The 19718-nt window shown below is 35.5% G+C and overlaps 1 pseudogene; it reads right to left on the reverse strand.

Moving 5' to 3' along the window:
- Window positions 1-8469: 8469 nt before the first annotated feature.
- LOC130815627 (2-oxoglutarate-Fe(II) type oxidoreductase hxnY-like) lies at window positions 8470-16282 on the reverse strand (annotated as a pseudogene).
- Between the last annotated feature and the right edge of the window lie 3436 nt (window positions 16283-19718).

The raw sequence follows: 19718 nt of genomic DNA on the forward strand, positions 1-19718 counted from the left end.
TGGTAAGAACACTTGCATCAATACATGGCAATCGTGAGATTTCATGCTTCCCAACTTCAACTCACAATTTAGGGTCACAAATCTCTTCATGTTGGTTGAGTACCCAGACGGAACCTTAATGCGAAACAAAGACTCACAAAATGCCCGCTTCTCTGCCTTGGACAATGTTTAGCAAGCTAGAGGTAAATAATTTTTTTCATTATTCATCTTATTCTTATTGCCCTTTCCCTTGTTACTGCCACCAACTTCATCAGCTCTATTTTTTTTCTTACTCAACTTAACCTGTGGCCACAACTCCGGACGAATACCCTTATATTCAAAGTAATCTCACACGGCCTTAACATCCTTTGTCTTACCCGGAAGGTTCACGAGCGTCCCGAGTATGGCATCACATACAATTTTCTCTATATCCATAACGTCAAGACAATGCCTAACGTGTAGATCTCTCCAATATGGAAGCTTCCAAAAGATGGATTCTTTTTTCCATAGTCGGTCTTCACCCCATTGCACTTGCCCTTTTTTACCAAATACAATTTCAACTCCCTTAACCTGTTCGTAAACCTCATAACCATTCAACGGTCGACGAGCTACATTGTCCTCAACCTCCCCGTTGAACATCTTTTTCTTCTTATGATATTGGTGATCTCATGGGAGGAACTTTTGAAGGTGCATGAATACGTGCTTGGACTTAGGAATCCACGCGGATTCCATGTCATCGATACATATTGGGCATGCTTTCTTCCCTTTGTTCTTATACCCTGATTAGTTTCCATATGCTAGAAAATCATTAACAATGCATAAGAGCATTGCACGCAAGGTGAACTCCTCATTAGTATGTGCATCAAACACGGAAACGCCTTCATCCCACATCTTTCTCAAATCCTCAACGAGAGGTGCAAGATATACATCTATGTCATTGCCAGGTTGTTTAGGACCCGAGATAAGAAGCGAAAGCATAATGTACTTACGCTTCATACACAACCAAGGTGGTAAATTATAGATCACTAACAGTACCAGCCAAGTATTATGTTGAGAATTAACATTGCCGAATGGGTTCATTCCATCCATACACAGTCCGAGCCTTAATTTATGAACTTCATCCCCAAATGTCTTATGCAACCTATCAATACTCTTCTACTCCGGAGAAACAAATGGATGTGTGAGCAAGTGACCTTTCTTCACCCTATCTGCATGCCACCTCAAATTTAACGCATCTTTCTTTATAGAAAACAAGCGCTTGAATCTAGGTGTTATTGGAAGATATCACAATACCTTAGCCGGGGGCCCTTTAGCATCCCCAGCCCTTTTACGCTTGTAAAGCGATAACCCACACCTAGGACACTCTTCTAAGTTCTTATTTTCATTCTGATACAATACACAATCATTCGGATACGCATGAATCTTCTGGTACTCTAAGCCGATAGGACACATGAGCTTTTTGGCATAATATGTCGACTTTGGAAGTTCATTTCCCTTAGGAATCATCTTACCTAACGCTTCTAATAATACTGTGAAACTAGTGTCACTCCAATTGAACTTTGACTTAATGTTGAAAATTGTCAACACGGCTGTTAGTTTGGTAAACTTTGTACATTCAGGGTACAAAGGCTTTTGAGAAGCCTCTGTCAACAAGTCAAAAACACGAGGACGTTTTCCTAACTCATCCTCGACTCCCTTCGTCATCTCATCAACACGGTCTACATCCTCATCGACATTCTTTTCATCTGTCTTAAACCCATCAACACGATCTACTACATCGTCATTGACATCCACATTATTGACATCCTCAACAACACTTTTTTCTTTGTAAACTCCCTCTTCACCATGCCAAACCCAAACATGATATTGAGGCCTAAACCCACATCGAAATATGTGCTCCTTAAGGATATCAACACTATCTACCTTTAATACATTGACACACTTGACACATGGGCAATAAAAACAACTTCTCCCCCGTCCTAACTTGATGTTCAACAGCAATACTACAAAATTCTAATACGCCATCAATAAATTCTGATGATTCAATGCTTCCATACGTCCAAGAACGATCTTTTGTCATCCTAAGTGTGATTAATTAATTCAAAACAAAATTAATACACATATATATACTTATTTATACCAAATATATTTAATTTATACTTATTTATACTAAATATATTAACCCTAAATATATATAAGCACTACATTGTGTTTTAAAATAAAATCACTCTGAATAATTAACATTGTATACTTTATACTTCATACTTCATATTCTAATTCTATATAACCAAACATATATTCTATACTTCATACTTCAATATAAAATCATATTCAAAATATAAATAATAAAATAAAATCATTTAACCCTAAAAATATATATATTCTAATTCTAATAATTAAAAACATATGTACAACAACAAACCACATTTAACAAAATACACATAAATAAAAATAAATAACAAATTAATAACATAACTTTGAAAAATATCAAACTCATTTAAAAAATATAAATAATAATGTAAAACTCCCTAAACCCTAAAAATATGAAAAACAATAAAAATCATTATCAATAGAAATTACCTTGTGTATCTAGATGAAAAACAATTACAATGTGACCTACAATAAGAAAAACAAAATTACTACACATAACCATTTTTTCCAAACAGAAGTAAAAATAAACTTAAAAAACACCATTAAGCAAAAAATGTACCTTGAAAAGAGACCAGATTCGTGGGTTTATGATGGAAATTCGTGGGTTTCAAAGTTTAATGAACAAAATGCGTGGGTTTATGAAGAACAGAGTATGGAACAAAATTTGTGGCCTTGAAGAGAGAGGAAGAATAAGAGAGCAATGAAGAAGAAGAATTTCGCGGGTAATGAAGTTTTAAAGAAGAAGAGCAAGTTTTGAAGAAGAATTTCGTGAGTGAAGAAGAAGAGCAATGAAGCAAATGTCATGGCTGGTTATGAGGAAAATGAAGAAGAAAGACTTAGCTTCTACAATAAGAATGAATAAACCAGTAGGGCGTGTTTTTTTTTTGAAAAAAATATAGAAATTGTTATGTGTTGCGGTTCGCAAAAAACCGCAGCATATGTTAACTTAAATGCTGCGATTTGTTCAGAACCGCAACATATACTCTATATTTTTTCTAACTCGTTTTTTATTTCCATTTTATGCTGCTTCTATGATGAACCGTAGTATTTTTTGCACAGCATATGAACTTTTTTCCACTAGTGGATGCATGTACTGAGTTGGGAAACTCAATTGAAAAGGCATCCTAGTTGTTACCATAGCTACCATAAGATTTGTCGATTGAATCTTAACTCAAGTATAACCTTTGTTCTCCAAGATAAAGTGACAATACATGTTCCTTAATTTTATCAACAATCTCATTCATTGGTGCTAGTATTGCCCTCTCGTGAAAATATGAATTGTCAATCAAACCCTCATGAATTCCAAGGTAAGTGCAATCAATAATTACAACTATTGGATCAGGTGCATCCTTGATTAATAAATCTTCTAGTATATCGATTGTAGCCTCTCTGTCATTAGGCCCTCTAAGCCTTCCATCCCTAACTTTGAGAATCCAATCAGCAAATTCTCGCAGCTCTTCAACATTGGCTAATACGGGTCGCAATCTCATGTTTTTCGTAAGTCGTAACACCTTGCAATCATTCCAGATCTTTGAAAAGTTAAGTGTCGCAAAGACAGTGTCTTGTCTTGTACCTTTTGGGATTACTGGCAACACTTGCCTAAAATCACCACCAAAAACAACAACCTTGCTGCCAAAGCTTAAATTAGACGGTTTACCATTAGGACATCGTATTGCATCGCGTAAACTTCTATCTAAGGCTTCAGAGAAATGCTTGTGAGTCAATGGAGCCTCATCCCAAATAATAAGTTTAGTTCTTTTAAGGAGGCCTGCCAATTGACTATTAGGTTCTACACCCCTACAAATAGACTCTTCGGTAACACTTATAGGTATCCCAAATCTTGAATGGGCAGTCCTTCCCTTAGGAAATAACAAAGCTGCTATACCACTTGAGGCAACAGGAAGGACTATTTCACACTTTGATCTTAGACATGCACATAAGATCTTCCACATAAATGTGTTCCCAGCCCCACCCTATCCATATTGAAAAAACACACCTCCCGTACCTCTTTCAATTACTCTGGTAATTTCATTGTATATCAAAGTTTGCTCTTCAATCATCAATGGAAGTAACTCTTGCAAATCAGATTTCAAAAAATCTCTATCATAGTTAAGCTCCTCCATAATTAGTTTATTATGACCATCTTTGATGATAATATCACTCGGGCACATCTCGGGGCGTATATTCATCAACCAATTTCCATTGTTTTTTAGTATATCCTGAATATCACGCAGAGAATAATTCTTCAATTGATCATCGGTGAGGTTTAAATCTGCAATATATACATAAAAATTTTAAACATTGTCTATACCACAATTAACTCTTATGTACTTAAATAGTAAGCATTTGAGATCAAAAAAAATTAAATTACCTGGCATTTGGAATATTCTTCTTTGTTTATATAACACATCTTCAGACAACATCTTCCATGTGTTATCCCATACATATTATGGCCTTGATATGCTACCCGACATCAACAACATTGAAAATAATTTCCTCATAAAGAATGTTGATCCCCAAGAACCCGCTTCAGTAATACCATCAATATATTCCTTATCATCGTCAAGTAGGCCCATAGAATAGCAAGCATCCTTAAGTGTTGGATGTAACACACCATCAATAGTCCAAATGTCTTCATATGATGTCGGTCCCTTAATGAATTCGAGTAGGATCCTCAATTAATATCGTTCGCCACAGCCCGGTGCAACGTGATATAATTTGCCTATTGAGAATCCTCTTTTTCGTGGAGTCCAAATTTTCTCTTTCTTTTGCCAAACATAACTTTCTGGGAATTCACTATATAAAAGATTTTTAGCATCATCATATACTTTGTGACATTGCGTCCAAGCTTTGAACAATGATCTCTCATTCATCGGCCTAAACCTGACATCGCCGATAGTGTCTTCGTCATTGAACACAACAGTATGTTCACCTGGAAAATGAAAACTAAGCCCTCCACTGGTGGAGTCCGATGATGAATCTCAAGTCCTAAGATGCCCCAAGAAGCTTCACTTTCTAACACATATCTACAATTATAGTATTCTTGAATTTCATCAACGTCCTCACCATCTTCGTTTTCCCCCTTGCCCTGGACAAACCTGCAGTAATTCTATCTTGTCCCTTATTGATGTACATGAAGAGGTATTTAATAGCTCGAGATTGATTACACAATTCAACATTAATATGCACATTGTATTTCAAAATTAAAGATGGATTGTACGGGACAACATTTTTGTTGTCTAGTTCAGTACCGCTTTTTATTACAGTTACACCACTATCCTTTCTCATGTAACATGGATAACCATCTCCATCAGCATATGTTTCATCATTGAACCTCTTAGAAAAAAAATTTTGAACACTCTCTATCTCGCATGCAAGGTGATCTTGGGTTTGATGATCCACACGGGCCATGAATCGTTAAATCGATTACCAATGAATACAGTAAAGGGTTTTCTTCCTTGTCAGGCAACTAAGCAGATATGAATTTGTCTATTTCGACTGGATCTTGAATCTTATCTTCTCGATGTAGGAACAATACTATATGTGCATGTGTAAGCCCTCTCTTTTGGAATTCAATACTATACACCACTGCATAAATTCAAAAATTATAAATTAGTGTATATATAATATGTATAGAATTAAAATTTAAATATAAAGAGAAAGTATGAATTAATACGAACATGTAATTACTCTTCCGAAAATATTTTCCTTCTTTAGATCTCTAACCAAACTATCTAATTTCATTTTGAAAACCCACTCCAATATATCTTGTCGATCTACTGGACGCAAACCTCTTGACTTAACAAAACGTGTAATCTCTTTCCATTTTGAGTTACATGTAAATGTAATAAATACATTTGGAAATCCATATATCTTGCAAATACCCATTGCATCATGATATATCTTCGTCATAAATTGTGGACTCCCAAAGAATATTGATGGTAAAATTATGCGTCTACTGGCTATGTTTAATGAACGATCTGATACCGAGACAAAACCTTGTAGATTCACATATTTATCTGTTCTAAGAACATTCTGATTTCTCCGTATGAAGTGAAGCATTTCAGACTCTATCATTGTCCACCCATCGAATAAAAACTGATGAAACAATTTACTAGACCACAAAATCGTGTCAGCTTCATTTGTTCTATCCATTATTCTATAAGAAAACCATTCCCTCATTTTCAACTTCACCCGCTTCTTTACATTTGTTTGTATCAGTGCAGTACTAAGACCAAGCACGTCCAGTTCAACCTTTTTATAAGATATGACTAATCTAAAACCATCCTCTCCATGTGGAAACAATAAGGGGTATTGTAGTGTCAGATAACATGGATGAAGTTCACTGATGCGCTTTAATCTACCATCACGCCCTTCAACAATTATGTCTCACTCTTCAGCGACACTTCCTATGTCCCCAACAATTAAAGCAGCAACTTTGGATGCAAAAGGAATATTATGAGTCCTTCTATCATGAGTTCTCTTACTAATAAGTTTCAAATGCACATCAATGATTTCTACATAACGTATATTGTCACGTGCCATTCTCCATGTCTTCACATAAGGATTAGTTGAATCTAAAAGGTCCTTCAACTTTACAACAATTGAATCATCAAAATTCTCTTGATTCCCCGGCTGAACTTCAAACACAACACATTAATAATTTTGAAAGATTTTATCAAAAAATTAATAAATTTATATTATATAAAAAACAACACAATATTTTAAATTTTCATATACTTTACGGCACTTTTCCTGTTTGATATCTCATTATCTGTGTCGACTATATATAATTGCTGAAATTTTGCTAAACTCGATCCTTGGAGAAGTAAGCTACCGATTTGATGACATGTTTGCCCTCGCACTCGAAATACATATGGACCCCGACCCATGTTCAATGTTTTGTCAACTTGACCCCCCCATTGAAGTAAAAGCAAACATCATGAAATACCCCTTTATGCGTTCCATGAAATGCTTACCTCGTGAATCTTGACCATGTAAAAGAGATGAAAGTAACGCAGGAGGATCTTGTAGCATTGGAAGTGCAATCTTCCCTTTTCATCAACATAATGAAAAGGTGTAATCCTTATTTTTATCTCTCTTGTCCACCCTTTCAAGGCTCAACATATTAGCACCACAATCTCTACTCAGGGGGTTGGATCTCCAATATCCATATAACCCTTAAATAAAAAAAAAAAACATCTAATTATTTGTAGAAATGAATGAGATATAGTAAAAGATTTATAATTTGTAATTTGTAAATATTACTAAACGAAGAACAAACTTAAATAGAATTAATACTAACCTTCGATGTGATTGTGCTCATCGACATCTATAAGATTTAAAATTTAATAAGAAAATATTTTAATAACAACAGTAATTGTTAAAAAGTTAATCAAACCAACTACAATATTATAATTAGTATACCTGTATCTTGTTGTATGTTTTCAGCATTTTGAGACATTTCAGTCATATTTGTATTTTACAATTAATTAAAAAAAATTGTTATATTCATTTCATTGTATATATATATATATATATATATATATGTGTGTGTGTGTGTGTGTGTGTGTATATATATATAAAATATATATATATATATGTATATATATATATATATATGTATATGTATATATATATATATATATATATATATATATATATATATATATATATATATATATATATATATATATGTATATACATATATATATATATATATATATATATATATATATATATATATATATATATATATGTATATACATATATATATATATGTATATGTATATATTTATGTATATACATGTATATATATATATGAATATACATGTATATATATATATATATATATATATATATATATATATATATATATATATATATATATATATATATATATATATATACATATATATATATATATATATATATATATATATATATATATATATATATATATACATATATATATATATATATATATATATATATATATATATATATATATATATATATATATATATATATATATATATGCATATATGTATATATACATATATATATATATAGATATGTATATATACATATATATATATATATATGTATATATACATATATATATATATATATATATATATATATATATATATATATATATATATATATATATATATATATATATATATATATATATATATATATATATATATATAGGCACTGATATAAGTCATAAACGAGCACTTATATAAGTGTGAGAACTAACCAGAATGGTCGATTATCTTACAAAGGTTCTGTAATAACGAGAAGTGCAAATAAAACAGTCATTGATAATAGAGTTTACTTGGGAGTAGTTTCCGATTGGCAGGTTGGCAAGCATTCAACAAGACATTCAAGATTTGGCTCCAAGAAAAAGCAATCTGCATCCAAGAAAATAGAAGTTCAGCATGAAATTGCTTTCAAAGAACACTTGCTACGCATACAGGTGACCTGAAATTCAACCAAACTTGTAACGGACTCGATTTGACCCGACTTAAAAAATGGATTTACAATTGTTTATGATGAAATGACAAATTAATTTTTGAAGAATACTGGAATTAGAAGATAGAGAGAATTACAGAGAGTATGAACTAATAATATCATCTGTACTATACAGTCAGGACATAAGACTATATATAGCAATTTACAGCAGAAAATAAAACAAACCGAGTTGATTAAAATATCAACTCCAACACCCCCCCCCCCCCCCTCAAGATGGAGTGGTATTAACAACTCCTAACTTGGACAGAAGCTTACTGAATTGAGGTGATGGCAAGGCCTTTGTAAATACATCTGCTAGTTGACTTTGAGTAGGGAGATATGTAAGCTGAAGAAGCCCTTCAAGAACCTTATTTCTAGTAAATTGACAGTCCACTTCTATGTGTTTGGTTCTTTCATGAAAGACTGGATTTTTTGCAATGTGTATGGCTGACATGTTGTCACAATGCAGAATGACAGGCCTCAAATTGTCCACGCCAAGGTCTTGTAATAGCTGAATCAGCCAAGTAATTTCTGATGCAGCAGAAGCCATGGCTCTGTATTCTGTTTCAGAGGAACTTCTGGAAACTGTGGCTTGCTTCTTAGACTTCCAAGATATAGGAGAGTTACCAAGCAACATCACATACCTAGTGACAGACCTTCTAGAATTAGGACAAGCTGCCCAGTCACTGTCTGAGAACGCCTGTAGGGTTAGTTGATTAGAACCATGTAGTAAAAGTCCTTGTCCTGCAGTTCCATGGACATACCTCAATACATGTTGTAGGGCTGTGACATGTGGCTGCCTTGGAGTGTGCATGAACTGACTTAAAGTTTGGACATAAAACGACAAGTCTGGTCTTGTGTGAGTCAAAAAATTTAGCTTCCCTATCAGTGATCTATAATGATCAGGGTGATCATATAAATCACTTGAGTTTGCCAGAAGCTTGGTGTTTAATGACAAGGGAGCAGGAGCAGACTTTGAAAGATCAAAACCACAATTGTCAAGAAGTGATTTTGTAAACTTCTTCTGAGTGAGGATAATACCTGCTTTTGAGTAAGAGACCTCTAGTCCAAGAAAATAATGCAATATTCCTAAATCCTTTATGCTGAAGGCTGTATCTAGATGAACTTTCAAGGCTTGTATTTCACTTTGATTTGTACCTGTCAACAAGATATCATCAAAATATACAGCAACAATTGTGATGTCAGATCCCATTCTTTTGATGAAAAGAGAATAGTCGTGCTTAGACTGTATAAATCCTTGCTGCAATAATGCAGTTTGCAGCTTATAAAACCATTGTCTACTAGCCTGTTTTAGCCCATATAGTGACTTTCTGAGTTTGCAGACCTTGTTCCCAAGATTTTCAATTCCTTTTGGCATTCTCATGTAGACTTCTTCATTAAGATCACCATGAAGAAAGGCATTGTTAACATCTAGTTGAAAAATATCCCAACCTTTGCTTGCAGCTACTGCAATTAAGGCTCTTATGGTTGTCATTTTGACAACTGGGGAAAAAGTTTCCTCATAATCCACCCCAAATTTCTGTGTATACCCTTGAGCAACTAACCTTGCTTTGCATCTTTCCAGAGTCCCATCAGGTCTTAGCTTTACCTTGTAAACCCATTTGCAGCCTATAGGCTTCTTTCCAAGAGGCAGATCAACTGTGTCCCAGGTGTTGTTCTTGTTCAGAGCATGTATTTCTTTTTTCATGGCTTCAACCCAGACTGACTGTTTCGAAGCTTCGTTATAACTTGTAGGCTTAGTGATGTTGCAAATATTTGACACCAATGCAATATGAGATAAGGGAAGTTCAGAAAAAGATACTAAATTACACCAATGTTTGATTGAAGAACACTCATATTCACTGAGGTAATAAGGTGGTTTGGAAGGTCTGGAAGATTTTCTGGGAATAGGATTAGAGATTGATGTCATTTCTGAAATATCAATTAGGTTAGTATTTGAGGAAGAAGAGTCAGAGACAGGTGAATTAGAAGAGTGTACAGTATTAGTTGGAGAAAGAGGAATATCAGCATTGGTGTTATAGGTGAATATGTCTGGAATGTCATCTGGTGGAATGGATGTAAAAGGTGTGTGTGTGGGTAGGTATATAGCAGAAGGGAAGTCAGTGGAAGGTGATGGAATAGAAGAAGATACAGGACATTGCTAATGAAAAGGGAAATGATGTTCATGGAAATGAACATCTCTTGAAACTGAGATTTTATGGGTGACTAAATTCAGGATTTTTTAGCCCTTTTGTGTGGGTGAGTATCCAATGAATACTGATGGTGATGCTCTGGGATCAAATTTATTTCTGTGAGTGGTGGGAGTAGAAACAAAGCAAAGACATCCAAAGGTTTTTAGATGATCATAGGATGGTTTGTGTTCATATAATTTTTCAAAGGGTGTGATGAAATTGAGGCTTTTAAGAGACATTCTGTTTATGAGATAAGTTGCACAAAGGATACATTCTCCCCAATATTTAATAGGAAGTTAGGATTGAAAATGTAAGGCTCTTGCTGTCTCCAAGAGGTGTTTATGTTTTCTTTCAACTACACCATTTTGCTGAGGTGTGTTACTGCAACTGGTTTGGTGTAAAATACCAAGATTGAGGTAAAGCTTTTTGATTGGTCCTTCAGTCAATTCTAAGGCATTATCAGTCCTTATAAACTCAACCTTTAAATGAAAATGAGTATTTAAAAACTTCAAGAATTGATCAATGATATTTACAATATTAGTTCTAGACTTCAAAAGAAACACCCAAGTTGATCTAGTAAAATCATCAACTATAGTAAGAAAAGAATTACAACCATTATAGGTGCAGTGTTTATAAGGACCCCAAACATCTAATTGCAACATTTGAAACTTCCTAGTAGTCTTTATACTACTTATTGGAAAAGAACATCTAGTCTATGTAGCTGCAGGACAGATTATAAATATGGAATCACATTTATTAGGACTCAACTGTATATTAGGTTGAACAAGCTTCAAGTGATCAAAAGGAACATGTCCTAATCTTAAATGCCAAAGCTTAGCAGAATCTATAACAGAGATGCAAGCAGTAGACTGAAGAGGCAAAACAGTCTGAACATTGTAGAGACCAGCTTCTACTCTACCAAGAACCTGTGGCACACTCATTGAATGGCCCTGTACAAAGCATTTATCAGCAGTGAATGCTATTGTACACTTCTTGTCTACACATAACTTGTTCACAGAAATCAAGTTGTAATGAAAATCAGGGACATGTAGCACATTATATAGAGTGATGTGTTCATTTAATACTACTGTACCAGTGTTATGAACTAGGACTTGTCTACCATCAGGAATAGTAATGTAAGATCTTGTATGCAAAATTGAATCATAGGTTGAGAATAAACTCAAATCAGAACACATATGATCAGATGCTCCACTGTTCAATATCCAGGTTATGTTAGAACAGGTTAAAAAACAATAGGATGTACCTGCCATGAGAGCCTGAGCAGCATTCACATGCTGATTAGCAGTTTGTGTATTAACTTCAGTATCATTTGGAGCTTTATTCAAAAGATTGAGTAAATATGTTCTGAGTTGTTGTTCTGCATCAGTTCTAGAGGATCCAGCTGCAGACTGAATTTTCTGATCTGCTTGATATCCATCTGCATTAGCATGTGTTGCAAATCTCTTTCCCTTGTCCTTGAAAACAGTGAAACCTAGTGGATATCCATGAAGCTCAAAACATCTTTCTGTGCTGTGACCAGGTATCTTACAGTGATCACAAAAATAGCTACTAGCAGGCCTCTTGCTACCGCTTCCATGTGCAAACCTTCCTCCTGTAGCTTTGGTCTGTGAGAAGTTTCTTGAGTATCAAGGATTATGTGAGTACTGTTTGTGATCATTGTTCCTTCCTTTGTTTCCTGCCAAAGCAACTGACTCAACAACTGAATTATTGTTTGCAGTTGTGAGTGCTTTGTGTCTTTCTTCCTGCATCAGTAACCTGTAGGCTTGTGTGAGGTTTGGTAAAGGATTCACCATCAGTATATTTCCTCTCACAGATCCGAACTCATCATTTAATTTCATGAGAAATTGCATTAGCCTAAGATCTTGCTGCTGCTTGAAGATCTTTTGAGTCAAATTGCAGATGCATTGATTACATGTACAAGTAGGTAAAGAACATGCCTCACTTATCTTATCCCATATTCCTTTAATTTCAGTAAAAGTAATACTTTTTGATCCTTGCACAAACTCAGATACCTGTTGTTGCAGAGAGTAGAGCTGAGGTGCTGATACATAGCCATACCTTTCTTCAAGATCGTCCCAAATCTCTTTGGCTGTTGGCAGATACAACACACTTTTGGCAATGGTAGGATCAAGATTGAACAAAATCCAGGATATCATAAGGTCATTGCACCTTTTCCAAGCTGAAAAGAATTTTTCATCTGCTGTTGGTTCCGGAATACTACCATCAATGAAACCGAGTTTGTTCTTGGATGAAATAGAGATCAGCATGCATCTTTTCCAGTCTCCAAAACCTTCTCCATTGAATTTGACAGATAGTAATTGACTTGCTGTGTTGTCAGTAGGATGTAAGTAGTATGGACTGGTGAGATCTTGATTTGGAGGAAGGGTTTGTGATGAATGTGCAGCCATTATCAGATGATTAAACTTCAAATCTCAGATTAATCTTGATTATCAAGAGAGAAGAATCAATCGAACAAAAAATTAAAAGAAATTCTAAAAGAAATGCTAAAATCTCAGACTGATTTTGCTAATCAAGAAGGAAAAATCAATCAAACAGTAGATTGAATCGGATATACAGAAAAAGAAAAAAAAAACTTCAGAATCTTGATGTATTGATCAAGAATTTCAAATGGCAAGCATCAGATCATGAACTGATGAAATGATGATTGGATTTCGTATTTCAGAGAAAAAGAAAGAAAAGAATATCAGGTTATCAGAATTTGAAGAAGAACAAGATTGGAAGAAGAGATCAACAAGTTTCTGCATGCTCTGATACCATGATGAAATGACAAAAGAATTTTTGAAGAATACTGGAATTAGAAGATAGAGAGAATTACAGAGAGTATGAACTAATAATATCATCTGTACTATACAGTCAGGACATAAGACTATATATAGCAATTTACAGCAGAATATAAAACAAACTGAGTTGATTAAAATATCAACTCCAACAGTTTAAAAGCAAATGTGGACACAAAACCTGGGTTTGAACCGACCCGAAACACCAAACCCGAAATCAACCCGATGACTCGAATGAACACCTCTAGCTACGCATCGCACAGTTTTTTTCCAATCACTTTCTGTGGTTAGGTAGTCCATCGTAAATCCTTTAACAGAAAATTTCATTAAAAGGGAAAGTCACAACTTGCAACAGCATAAGGAAGAAACAGTTTTTCTCTTAAAACTTTAGGACAAAAGAGGGGGCGGGGAGGATGATGAAGGCCTTATAGAGTATCTGTGTTGACCGTTCCCTATAACTCTGTGCAAGGTGGATCTGCAAATTACAACACATGAGAGTTATACAGTTTGCTTGCTAAGTAAAGCCATAAAACGAGGAGTGATCCTAACAGGCTGAAGTTCTGACTGCTATAACAAAAATCAATCGGAAACTACCTCTTTATTATCACTAACAAGTATATAACAAAGGATAGATGGAGTTAGAAGACCCAATCTTAACATTTATAAAATATTTTCAAAACTCATTATGTGTCTGCTAAGAATTTAAAAGTTCTTGAAAACTACTAAACTCAATCAAACACCATTTATATTGTAGCAAACATCCCTATTCTCAGGGACGGAGCAAAATTCGAAAAATTATTTAAAGGCCCTATGCAATATTAAAAATTATAATATTTTTGTAATAACTTTGTATTTTAAAACACTTAACATATACTACGTAATTCAATATTGAGGCCCCTAATATTTCGGGGCCCTGTGCAGTCGAATAGTTGAACATACTCAAAACCTCCCATGCCTATTCTACGATATCAAGGAAAAAAAAAATACGATGCCCTTTACTTGAAAACACAATTGCTCCAGCGCTCCAGCATGTCATCGATATTCACAATAAAAGCCCTGAAACGAAAAAGAGATCAAAAATTGGATATGAACAGCCAGTAGATGTGCCTCCAAATTTCAAAGACCAAGGAAGGGGTTGTGATGAAGCAAAATGCAAAAATGTGAAGTCCTCATATGGTAATACCAAGCTTTTAAGACACTTATCCATATGATTTTGCAAGTAAAGGGTTGGACTTAAAACTCACCCTTTCACAGGTAGTACATCTTTCCATACCTGTGGTTTAGCATCTTTATCCTTGCATATCTGCAACAAGTAAAATGGTAACCGTGAAAACAAAAGTATCCTCGAGAAAAGTATGATACTAATGGTCGACAATTGTCAGTACCGTTCATACTTGCAAACCAGCTACATTATCTGTGACCAAGAGTGTGATCAGACCAAAGTCGGTATGTGGCCCAGCACCATATGTTCCATTTGATGAATCAGATATTTGACCTAAACAATCATAATCCATAACTCATATTATAAAATGAGGATAATAGAGATAAGTACATGATGAATGAACAATTTGAGTTCCACCACCATAGTGTAATGGGCGTAAGATAGCAATAGGGTTTCCCAATATCTCCGGCTTATCAAAGTAATCTGCATTTAGATCAAGTGCAAGAGCTATAATCCTTTAAATCTTCCGTGCTACCTCCCTGTATACAAAACAGAACACAAAATATATTATTATTGTGTATAACCATGTGTCTATGAGTCATAAAATCACCAAAAAGGGAGTAAATTTGAGCCCAAAGTATAAAGTATAACTTGCAAAGCATAATAAAGCGTAGTTCGTGCAATTGGGTGTCACCATTGTTTGAGAGAGGGTGGTGGTAGCTCATCGACAGGAAAATATCTGCTTATATACAGTGCGCAAATGTATTTCAAGGATGGGAAGATAAAAAATTGAAGCACACAAACACAAGTATTTGATGATCATGTAAGTACTTACAGCGCTTGGTTGTGGTATTTCTCCATAGTCTGCCTCCAACCAGGCAAGAGATCTAGTATACAATGCAAACAGAAGCCAGAAATATATGATGGTAAATCAATAATAAGTAAAACCTCATTTCAATATATCCGAATGACTTACCAGAAGCAGGCCAAACATTTGGGCCATGGAATGGCTAATCAGCATCAGGATCATCCTTAGGCACTTCAACACCAATATAATAACCCTCCTTGTAATCTCCAACATATAGATAAGAGACAATCAGTACCAATTCTTAACTTACAGAAGTCATTGTTCTATTCACTTCATTCCCAATGACATCAAAAAGTAAATCCTTGCACATGTGTTTATAGAACTTTGGTTCAGATTATAAATGAAATATATAAAATGATTTATTAAATCATGTTCTTTTTTTTCTAAATTACTTGAAGTTGCACATGATGTTTGCTATCAAGGGTCATCTGAAAACTTCTTTGTTATACTAACAAGAGTAAGGTTGTACACATCCAAGTATCTGACCAAAGTTTTGCCTAAATGGAAGCCACTAATGAAATTGGAGTAATATAATGTTGTAATTTTTCTTGTTTCCTAGCAAAAATTGAATAGTTCAAGAATTCATACCCATTTGGAGTATCAATTGTTAGATCAGAAATGAATATAAATGATACGGGTGAAATAAGAAGACTCAAAATAACTAATCCGGATGATCTTACAAGTTGTTGGGTATGGATTATTGCTCAAACTCATGGAATATACTTCCTTCATGGTATCAGACTTGTTTCGTTCCTAAACATCTTTCTCTTCTTTCTTATTATCTTCTTCTCCACCTCCATGGCTGAAACACCAAAATTTCATCCAGCTCTTACCATTACTAATGTGAAATCTCTCATTCCTATCACACTAGACAATGAAAAATCTCTTTATCACTCTTGGGCTACCCTATTTACAAATCTTGTTAGGGTCCATGATTTGTATGAACATTTGGTTCCCCCTACGGAAGAAATAGCAAAAGTTGCATTTCAGGCTAACAAATCGGCCGACCTTGCTTTCTGGAATCGTCTTGATGCGGTGGTGTTGCAATGGATATATGGTACGGTATCCAAAGACCTCCTTAATGCTATTCTCCGTCGTAATGACACGGCCGAAGGAGCATGGAAAAGACTTGAAGCTTTATTCCAAGATAACAAGGCTTCTCGTGCTACTCATCTTGAAGAAGATTTTGCTAATGCTGATTTTGAGTCTTTCGACTCCATTGATAATTTCTGTAACCACCTTCAATCTCTCGCGGATCGGCTCGCGGATGTTGATGCTCCCGTTACAAATGGTCGACTTGTCCTTCGACTCACTGGGTCTTTACCAGAGGCTTATAGTGGTACGGTGGATTATATTCAAAATCAAGACCCCTTACCATCGTTCGAGAATTGTCGATCTCGATTGAAAATGGCCGAGCGCACCATTAAAGCACGGCTTGCTCGTGAGGCAGGAGGTTCTCGGGGTTCCTCGGCGATGATGGCTGCTTCTGAATCAACTACTGACCACTATCCCTCTAAACGCGGCTCCTCTAACAAAATCCGTAATTCAAGGTTCAAAGCAAAAGGCAAGGATCACGGTGATATTTCTGGTATCGGGGTTTATGCCACGCCACAGCCACGTAAGCAGGTACACCAGCCACACAGGCAACCACGTGGCCAGCAACATCCTAAGTGGCATTCTACTTGGCAGCAATATCCATGGGGTGGCTGGGCTGTACCACCTTGCCCATATCCTAATTATCCATGGCAGCCCAGACCTCCATACCAGGCCCAGCAAAGCAAGCCCAACAGTCAACCTACAAGCATACTCGGCCCACGACCAGTCCAACAGCCGGTGCAATCATACAATGCTATGTCGGATGCGGGTTCGCCTATCTACACTCCAACCGATATTGAGGCCGCTATGCATGCTCTGTCTGTTTCTCAACCGGATGGAAATTACTATATAGATACCGGTGCTACATCTCACATGACCTCGGAATCAGGTATACTCTCTCCTTATTTCAATTCTAGCAATAAACATCGTAACATTGTTGTTGGAAGTGGTGATTTAATTCCTATACTTGGTCACGGTAGCACTATTGTACCTTCACCCCACCCACCTTTTCGCCTCAATAATGTATTACATGCTCCTAAAATCATCAAAAACCTAATTTCCGTTAGAAAATTTACAACTGATAATATGGTATCTGTTGAATTTGACCCATTTGGTTTCTCTATTAATGACTTATAGACGGGGGACAAAATAATGAGATGTGACAGCACGGGGGATCTTTATCCACTCTTCTCCCACAACCAAGCCATGTCATCAATCAATCATTCTGCCTTTTCCGCTGTTTCTCCTGATATTTGGCATCATCGTCTAGGCCACCCCGGCGATGCAGTTCTACATAATCTTCATAGTCAAAAGTTTATTAATTGTAATAAATCTTGTATTAGTTTTTGTTCTTCTTGTTCTATTGGGAAACATTCTAAATTGCCCTTTTATGAATCTTTATCTTATACTCATCTTCCATTTGATATTATACATAGTGACGTGTGGACTTCTCCAATCGTTAGTTCATTAGGCCATCGTTATTATGTTCTGTTTTTGGATGATTATAGTAAATTTTTATGGGCTTTTCCTATTGCAAAGAAATCTCAAGTAAAACATCTCTTCCTCTCTTTTCATGCTTTTGTTAAAACCCAATTTGAACGGAACATTAAAACTTTTCAATGTGACAACGGTACCGAATATATCAATGGTACTTTTGACCAATTTTTTAATCAACATGGCATGGTTTTCCGTCTATCTTGTCCTCATACTTCTCCTCAAAATGGTAAGGCCGAGAGACATATCAAATCCATCAACAATATCATACGGACTCTACTCCTTCATGCCTCCATGCCACCCACATTTTGGCATCATGCACTCTCTATGGCAATCTATCTTCTAAATATTCTTCCATCTAAAGTGTTAGATTATTTGTCTCCCACTCAAATTCTATACCATTGCAATCCAAATTATTCCAACTTGCGTGTTTTTGGATGCCTATGTTTTCCACTGTTTCCATCCACTAGTGAATCACAAACTTCAAGAGCGTTCCACACCATGTGTATATCTTGGTCCCGCTCCTAATCATCGTGGCTCTAAATGTTATAATATGTCAAGTGGAAAAATTATTATATGTCGTCATGTTCGTTTCATTGAAAATATATTCCCTTTTTCCAAAATAAAAAATGTAGATAAATCCACTTATGATTTTTTGGATGACAATAGCTCATTAAATCATTTTCTTTCACACAATCCTAACATTGTACAGTCTACTACTCCTCCTTCCTCAATTGAACGACCCAGTCCACATTTTGGGCCCAACTCTCTTGCTAGCCCAAACTCTCTCCAGATAACTATTCCCCATTCTATATCTCAAGGATTGGGCTTTCCATCTCAGCCCAATCCCTCTGTCACACCTTCCAGCCTAATTCCCCACGCTGTCACACCTCCAAGACCAGAACATCTACTGGAATCAGAAAATCCCACGCCAACCAGCCCAACACCACAAATCCACTCATCCTCAACGCAACAACACATACCAGCCACCATGCAAAGAACCCATCACATGACAACTAGATCAATAAATGGGATTTTTAAACCTAACCCAACATTTCACACCAATTTAACTGTTGACACTACTCCCGAAATTTCCCCTATCCCAAAAAATCCGGTTAGTGCTCTTCGTGATAAAAATTGGAAAACTGCAATGTGGGATGAGTTTATTGCTTTAATTGATAATAACACTTGGGAGTTAGTACCTAAGCCGTCTAATGTGAATGTCATTCGGTCTATGTGGATTTTCCGTCATAAATATAAATCTGATGGTTCATTTGAGCGTTACAAAGCGCGTCTTGTAGGTAATGGCAACACACAGCAGCAGGGCGTGGATTGTGATGAAACTTTTAGCCCGGTGGTCAAACCTGCAACCATTCGAGCTGTTCTTAGCATTGCCTTATCTAAATCATGGTCCATTCATCAAATGGATGTCAAGAATG

The sequence above is a fragment of the Amaranthus tricolor genome, chromosome 6 (genome assembly GCF_026212465.1).
Source record: "Amaranthus tricolor cultivar Red isolate AtriRed21 chromosome 6, ASM2621246v1, whole genome shotgun sequence".
Classification (NCBI taxonomy): Eukaryota; Viridiplantae; Streptophyta; class Magnoliopsida; order Caryophyllales; family Amaranthaceae; genus Amaranthus; species Amaranthus tricolor.